The following is an 8449-nucleotide window of genomic DNA, read 5'->3' as shown; positions in this document are numbered from 1 at the left end:
GCTAGATTTTACTTTTTGGAGATTGCTGGTGTTCCCTGAGATTGTAGAACTTCATATAGTAATAAGAAAAATATGGAATCAGCAAGCACAGGCAATTTGTTTTAGGACAACATTCCAGACACTGGTATTCTAGAGATGCTATTGAGACATACACAAAGTATTTTTGTAGCCAAAATATGCTTAAGACACATGGAATTAAACAGGTGTTTTTGTCATGGGATTTCTCTTACCTTTTAATACACTTAAGAAAATCATGGCTTTGGTCGAGAGGGATGCTATGCTATGTTTTCCAAACTTATTAGAGAGTAGGACATATTTTATTAAAGACTTGTTGTGGAGCCTGGGTGGCTCAGACGTTGAGATTCTCACTCTGACTCTTTTCTCTTCCTGGAAAGTATTTTGAAATATGCTAAGTTTAGGGTTTCCCAGACTGACATTGATTGATCATTTGAATATGATCCGAATGTAGTAATACAAATATCTCACTGATTGTTTGAAGGTAGGTCTTGATAACATGAATGTCCAAGTCACCTCAAGATTCCTTGAGATCAGGAATTTTCCAGAGGTAAGTGTGGGCCCTTCACTATTAATTAAAGAGGATACATGGGAGGAAGTTTAAGCATAAGACTGTCTAGAATGTAGCAAGTCACAGGGTTCTTAGACTCCCTGCCCTTGACTCACTATGTTGTGTTTATTTAGGAGAGATCTGTGAACTCTTTGTCAGAAAAGTGATAAAATATACTATTCCAGGGCTGTGTACTCCAAGAAAAAATGCAGTGGTCACCACATGATATAATAGTGTGTTCTGTTTAGGGCACATTAGTTCAGAAGGTGAAGACAAGTGAGGGTATAAAAGATGGTCAAAGAATGAGTAAGGACGTTTGGGATTGATGGCCAGGAAATATTAGGTCCACAAAAACTGCTGCTGCTCTAATTGTCCACGTGTGGATTCACTGTTGAAACTGCCTCAGAGGTTAGACATGAGGATGTTACCTCACTTTAGCGATGGGGGATCTGGAAACTATAACCAAACATAGAGAAAATAAGTTCGATGATGATATGAGAAGAGACTTTTGTATGCCCCTTGAAAAACTTATTTGAATTGCATAAAATGTTAGTTGGAAGTTTAGTGAGGATAGGCTTTTTTTTCCCCACTTTTTAAGATTGAAGTGAAATTCACATAGCATCCAATCAACCATCGTGAAGTACACAATTCACTGACATTTAGCATATTCACAGTGTCGTGAAGCAGTCAGTCTAGCTAATTCCAAAACATTCTTATCACCTACAAACAATTTTATTTCATTAAGCTTTTATTTCAAGGTAATCATAGATTGACATTTTTTCACAAAATTGCAAGAACAGTTCAATGGAAGAAGGGTAGACTTTTCATCCAGTGGTGCTAGGACAACTGGACAGCATTGGCATAAAAATGATTCTTGAACCCAACATTACACTTCATACAAAAATTAACTCAAAAAAGATCATGGGCTCAAATGTAAAACATAAAATTACAAATATCTTAGAAAAAAATATAAAAGAAAATTCTCAGGATCTGGGGCTAGATAGAGTTCTGGGTCTTGACACAAAAAGCATGATCCGTAAAAGAAAAAGTTGATAAATGAGACCTTTTGAAATTTAAAACTTTTTTTTCTGTTTTAAGCCCTATGTGAAGACAAAAAAGACAAGTTACAGATTGGGAGAAAATAGTTGCAAACTACATATCAAATTAGTGTCTTAGAACATGTAAAGAATTCTGCAAGCAGCCAGTTGCAAAAGGTTTCATACTGTATGATTCCATTTACATAGCATTCTTGAAATGGCATAATTATAGATATGGAGAACAGATTAGAGAGCAGGAAGGAAGGAAGTGAGTATGTCTATTCATAGTCAACAAGAGTGATCTTTGTGATGATGGAGGCTTCCCCCACTGGACAATATTAATATTGATATCCTGGTTGTAAAACTCTATTTTTTTCAAGATACTACTTTTCAAGGAAACAGGATAAATGTGAGATTTCTCTGAATTATTTCTCAGAACTGCATGTGAATCTACAACAATCTCAAAAATTTCTATTAAAAATATAGTATGAGTTTTAGATGACTTTCAAATAGTAGTTGATAGGTAGCCTTATTGGGTGCCCAGGTGGCTCATTTGGTTGAGTGTCCAACTCTTGATTTCAGCTTAGGTCATGATCTCAGGGTCATGAGATCGAGCCCTGCATCATGTTCCACACTGGGCATGGAGCCTGTTTAAGATTCTCTCTCTCCCTCTCCCTCTACTCATTGGTCCCCACTTGTGTGTGCACACATGCTCTCTCACTCTCTCTCTCTCTCTCTAAATGCTACATTTTCAGCATCATCTCCATTAATAGTTACTGTCACAATGTGTGTGGTACAGTTTGTCAGACTGTGAGTATGGATCCATACACACAGCTGGAGAACATTCTGCAACATCACCTTTATAGCCAGTTTCTTCCTCAAGCTCCCGAACTAGTATCAGTAAGGAAAATGAAATCACATTTTAAGAAAGTGGCTAATAAAAATAGTGATTCCCTTCTTTATTATTCTTCCCTTCCAGCATTCATTCATTCAGAGAGTCAACTGCTCAGATTGAGCACCCACTCTGTTGCCCTTGAGCAGTGCATATTTTAGATGTGTGGCAAACCCATGGACAGATATACAATCTAGTGCTCTGATTTAGAGGCCCACTCCAGCCATTACTAGCTCTGTAACCATGGACAAGTTACTTCTTTGACCCTCAGTCTCCCAGAGCTGTAAAACTGTACTAACAATACCACTTACTTCACAGGGCAATAGCATGAATTAAATGAAGTAACAGAGGTTAAGAATTTAACACTGAGCTTGACACTTGGAAGCACTCTAATGTTCACTAGGTAATAGAACATTATTTGTATGAGGTTGAACTAAGATAAAAGTAGGACGAGGGTCTCCTGGGTGGTTCAGTCGTTAAGCATCTGCCTTCAGCTCAGGTCATGATGATAGGGTCCTGGGTAAGCCCCACATCAGGCTCCCTGCTCAGCGGGAACCCTGTTTCTCCCTCTCCCACTCCCCTGCTTGTGTTCCCTCTCTCTGTGTCAAATAAATAAATAAAATCTTTAAAAAAGAAAAAAGACAAAAGACAGATGGCTTATTTGGCGAAGAGAGAGATGAGAGTAGAGGGGTTAGCTGCAGTTGGAAAGCATGGTGTTCCCTGTTAAGGAGTTTGTAGTTTATCTTGTGGGCTGTGGTGAGTATTTGGAAATTTTCAAGCAGGTAAACAAATAGATGATCAAAAGAGTTAACATATACAGCAGTGCAGTTAGGAGGCTGTTACAATGATAAAAATAGTTTTTCTCAGAGTGGGATTCTCAGGCCATATTCATCAGAATCCCTGGAAGGATTATGCTCAGGGATTTCTTTCTTTTTCTTAATTAATTAATTAATTAGTTAATTAATTAATTTTATTTGAGCGAGAGAGAGAGCACAAGTGAGAGAGCCGAGCAGTGGGAACAGCAGAGGGAGAACAAGAAGCAGGGTCCCCACTTAGCATGGAGCTCAATGTGGGGCTCCATATGAGGACCCTTAGATCATGACCTGAGCTGAGGCAGATGCTTAACCAGCTGAGCTACCCAGACACCCCAGTGACTTCATTTTTAATAGACTTTATAGGTGATTCTTTTTGCATACTTGGGTTTGAGAATTCTGGTCTAAAGGAGAAAGGATGGAATTCTTAACAAAAGAGTATCAGCGATAACAGAGAAGAGGGGAATTTTGAGAAATATTTGAGGAATAAATTAGCAAGATTTATTCATCCATATGATGTAGGGAAGTAAATTAAAGAAAAGAATTAAGGATGTTGCCAAAGTTTCTAGCTTGGACAGTTGACTAATGGAGATCTGAGGATAAAATCCTGGAACACTAAAATTTAAGCAAAAGAAAAGATGCTGTGAATTAAATCCAAAAGAAATATTTGAAGTGGTTGGGAGGAGATTCAAGAAATTGGGTGGTCATGGAAGTCATGAAAATAAGAGCTCAAAAAGCGAATTGTCAAATGATTCCAGGATCATGAATATGATAAGAAATGAAAAGGGCATTTTGCCCTTGAATTATTTTTATTTACTTATTTTTTTTTGCATTTCCTTTATCTTTAGTTGCAAACATCTTACAAGCTTTTTTGTAAGATCAAGAAGTATATGTATTTTTTTTTAATTATAGTAATTAACAATGACACCAAGAGCACCTAGTGCCTGGCATCATTACCAACATTAGATGATATTTGTGTTAGTCCAGTTCTTTCCATATAAGTAATAGAAACCAAAGTCTGACTGGTTTTAATGCCAAAACAAAACATAAAAAAGGTGAAGCAAAGCTGATAAATGCTGTAGGTGGATCTGTGGGGCAGGACCAATTTCCAGGGTTAAAATAATGTCATCAGAAATTTCTCATTACCTCTCGACTTTGCTTTCCTCTGTTTTAGCTCCTTTCTCAGACCAGCTCAACTTTAATGACCGCAAACTGGTGACCAACATCACTAAGCTTTTATTTCATAGTTTACCAATACCAGCAGAAAAGAACTTACCAAAATTGCCTCAAAACTCCTGCTTGCTTCTGATTGGTCTAGTCAGAGTCATGTGACTTCCCCTAAACTAATCCCTAGAGCCAAGTAGATGCTTCTGTTGTGGGCAAGGATTACATCCTCTGTCTCCTGATTAAGAGTAGGAGTTGTCAGAGGATTCCCAAAAGGAAATCAGAGTGATATTACCGGAAACAGGAATGAATCCTGGGCAGACATAAACAACAGATGGCCACAGAAGTAGTACTAGAATATTCATGTGCCAATTTTAATTACATGCTTTATCTTGTGTTGACGTTTTTATCAGGATATTTCCACTTATGTGAATTTCCTGGTCTTTTAAACCTAAAATAGGAACGTGGTAGTAGTAGTAGTTATCTTTTTTAAAAAGACTTTATTTATTTATTTATGTGACACAGAGAGAGAGAGAGAGATCACAGGTAGGCAGAGAGGCAGGCAGAGAGAGAGGGGGAAACATGCTCCCTGCTGAGCAGAGAGCCCGATGTGGAGCTCAATCCCAGGACTCTGGGATCATGACCTGAGCTAAAGGCAGAGGCTTTAACCCACTGAGCCAGCCAGGTGCCCCAGTAGTAGTTACCTTTAAAAGAGATACTTGGTCTAGAAGCCAGGTTATAGTAGGTTATGTATGGAGCAGATGAGGAAAACAGTGCAACTATAAATGTTTGTTTTTGTTGTTGTTGTTTTTTTTTTTTAGTAAAATTCATAGAAAAGAAGGGTACCTGGGTGGTACAGTCAGTTGAGCGTGAGACTCTTGGTTTTGGCTGAGGTCATGATCTCAGGGTGGGGAGATCCAGTTGCTCATAGGGCCCAGGGGTTTCTGAGCTGGAGTCGGCTTGAAACTCTCTCTCCCTCTTCCCCCCAAATAAATAAAATCTTAAAAAAAATAAAGATAAAAATAAAATTGGTAGAAAAAGAAAAGGAGAGAGCCAGAGCTATAGTTTCAATAAGGGGCTGTGTAGGGGCACCTGGGAGGCTCAGTTAGTTGAGCCTCTGACTTGGTATCTGCTCAAGTCATGCATGATTTCAGGGCTGTGGATCCAGCCTTAGGTTGGGCTCAGGCTCAGTGTGGAGTCTGCTTGTCCCTCTCTCTCTGTTCCTCCCCCTGCTTGTGCTCACACTCTAAATAAATAAATACGGAAATGAAATCTTGGGGAAAAAAGAGATTATGCAAAGTGAGTTTTTTGTTTTTCAGCTTGTAGGCAAGGGATCATTGGACAATTCTCTATTGAGAAAGAAAATGCTTACGTTTTGTTTTGTTGGTTCCCCCCCCCCATGGAGTTATTAGGTAAAATGTTTTTCACAATTAGGGTATGTAAATACACATGTCTTGGACTTCTTTTATTTGGCTTTGACCCTTAGAGATACATTACTCAATTCTAAGTTTCTAGTGTGATGTTAACCTTGGTAGAGATCATGTTTTGTGGGAAAATGGGTACAGGAGTACGAGTAAACATTTGGCAGATTGATGATCTGGACATGACCTCCATGTTTGTATCAGACATCCTCTAAATGTTGAAAATGACAATATGGCGATCTAAATGATGCAGATTAATACATTTAAATGACACACATTTTTGTCTCCAGAATGAAAGCATTCTTTTTTTTTTTTAAAGATTTTATTTATTTATTTGACAGAGAGAAATCACAAGTAGATGGAGAGGCAGGCAGAGAGAGAGAGAGGGAAGCAGGCTCCCCGCTGAGCAGAGAGCCCGATGCGGGACTCGATCCCAGGACCCTGAGATCATGACCTGAGCCGAAGGCAGCGGCTCAACCCACTGAGCCACCCAGGCGCCCCGAATGAAAGCATTCTTAAAAAGTAAACAGTAAAGAAGGTCTTTGGCACACTATTTTGAATTCAAATCTAAACCGTGGATGGAGTGTATAATTCTGAACTTATCCTTGACCATTGCTTTTGGAATAGGATGATTATTACCAGGGTAGCAATTCACTGCATAAGTTAAAAAGTAAGAGTGGCCTTGAATTTTAACACCAAAATCCAGAAAGAAATGTATCTTGTGCACTCTGAGTGAAAGAAGATGAAAAGCCATTACACAGTGTTTTCACATCTGACGTTATAAATCACAAAAACATGAAAGAGGCATTGCCTGCAGCTTTTCTCAAGCCTCTCGGATACAGTTCAAGCATCTTATGGAGAAACTTTAACCCACTGTCACTTTATTCTTCCACCAAAGGAGAAAAGGGAAAAGACTGTCATCAAGTTTCATTTTTCCCGGGACCATTTCATCAAAGTCTATGAGATCACACAACAGAGTTATCAGCCGCCTGAGCCTAGGGCAGCAGACAACAAATGATGCCTGATTCTTCAAGGCTCAGCCTCAGGCTCAGTGTGGAGTGAGGCTCAGTGTGGAGTCTGCTTGATTCACTTGTAGGGAAGAGGCAGAGTGAAAAGTTATCTGGAATATCTTATATGAGCATTTATATGGACATTAATTAAGGGAATGGTTGAAAAAAATCAGATGTTTGAGAAAACTGAAAACATGGAAACTTGACGGCAGGCAAACTCTGCCAGTGTTCATAGGAACCATTTGAGATGTTAAAGTTGAACCATGCCTCCATTTCCAAAATCATCATTATTATTATGTTTAAACATAAAGACAATGGAAAATCTCAGAAAGGAGATGTATAAGAAGATTTTCTACATTTAAGGTGGTGCTAATTCTATGATTGACAGAAGGAATGTTGCTGATCCTGGCTGAGTGTGGGGGGCCCAGCAGGCGGTAGTAACCCTGTCTCTTATATCCTGCCTTCTGATGTTTTGACAGCTGGGGCCTTAATGGCCCTGGAAGAACTGTAACACACAGCATCTTCACTTTGTGCTGCTGAGTGGGGTTGGGGGTGAAGAGCCAGCAAGGGCTGACTGCTCTGTACTGGGCAAAGCAAACCAGATGGTAGAGAATTTCAAAACACTAAAAATGCATCACAAGTAAGAAACTATCGGGAGTAGTGGCAATACCCCCACAAAAGCCTTTCTTGTCCAAATGATAAAAAAAAAAAAATTTCATTTCTGAGTCTTTATCAAATACACCCAAGACTCTGCCAAAGGAAGATAAAGACTTTTCTTTCCTTCCCTCTTTCTAGAGACCTTGAAGAGCCCAGAGGAAAAGCTGATTGGGATGAATTTAAATGAAGTCCTTTCTCAAGGCTAGAAGATGGTTACTAACCTACTGCATGATCCCCTTAGAGTCTTATACTTATAAAATGTGCTCAGTGCCCACTTGTCCTAAACCAATATTTTATATAAAAACTTTAGGCCTTTCAGAGTAAAAATCAAATCAAATAAGGTTGTGTATCTTGTGCATGTTATTTCATGTAATAACTCTTAATTCCCAGATTTTATATTTGCTGTTAGAACCAAATTTTAATTTCCTTTTATGCTTATAAAATAATGTAATTTTATGCTTAATAATAGTGTTGGGGTTATAAATCAATAACAAAAACTCACTGTAATTTTTATTTTTGAATTGTGAAATTCTCTCAACTCTCTCTTCTCAGGTCAGCTGATGGGCTTGTGTTTGAGTAGTCTGTTATGTAACTGAATGTGTCTCTCCAAAATTCTTATGTTGAAACCTAATCCCCAGTAGGATGGTATGTGGAGGTGGGGGGCTTAGGGAGGTGACTAGGTCATGAGGGTGGAGCCCTCAGGGATGGGATTAGTGCCCTTATCAAAGAGACTCAGAGAGCTTTCTTGCTCCTTCCGCCATGTGAGCACAGAGGGAGAAGATAGCCATCTATGAACCAGGAGGCCGACACTTACCAGGAATTAAATCTGTTGCCTCCTTGATCTTGGATGTCTCAGTCTCCAGACCTGTGAGAAATACATTTCTGCTGGTT

This window comes from Mustela nivalis (assembly GCF_964662115.1).
Source record: "Mustela nivalis genome assembly, chromosome: 2".
NCBI classification, from domain to species: Eukaryota; Metazoa; Chordata; class Mammalia; order Carnivora; family Mustelidae; genus Mustela; species Mustela nivalis.
This window is presented reverse-complemented; position numbering follows the sequence as displayed.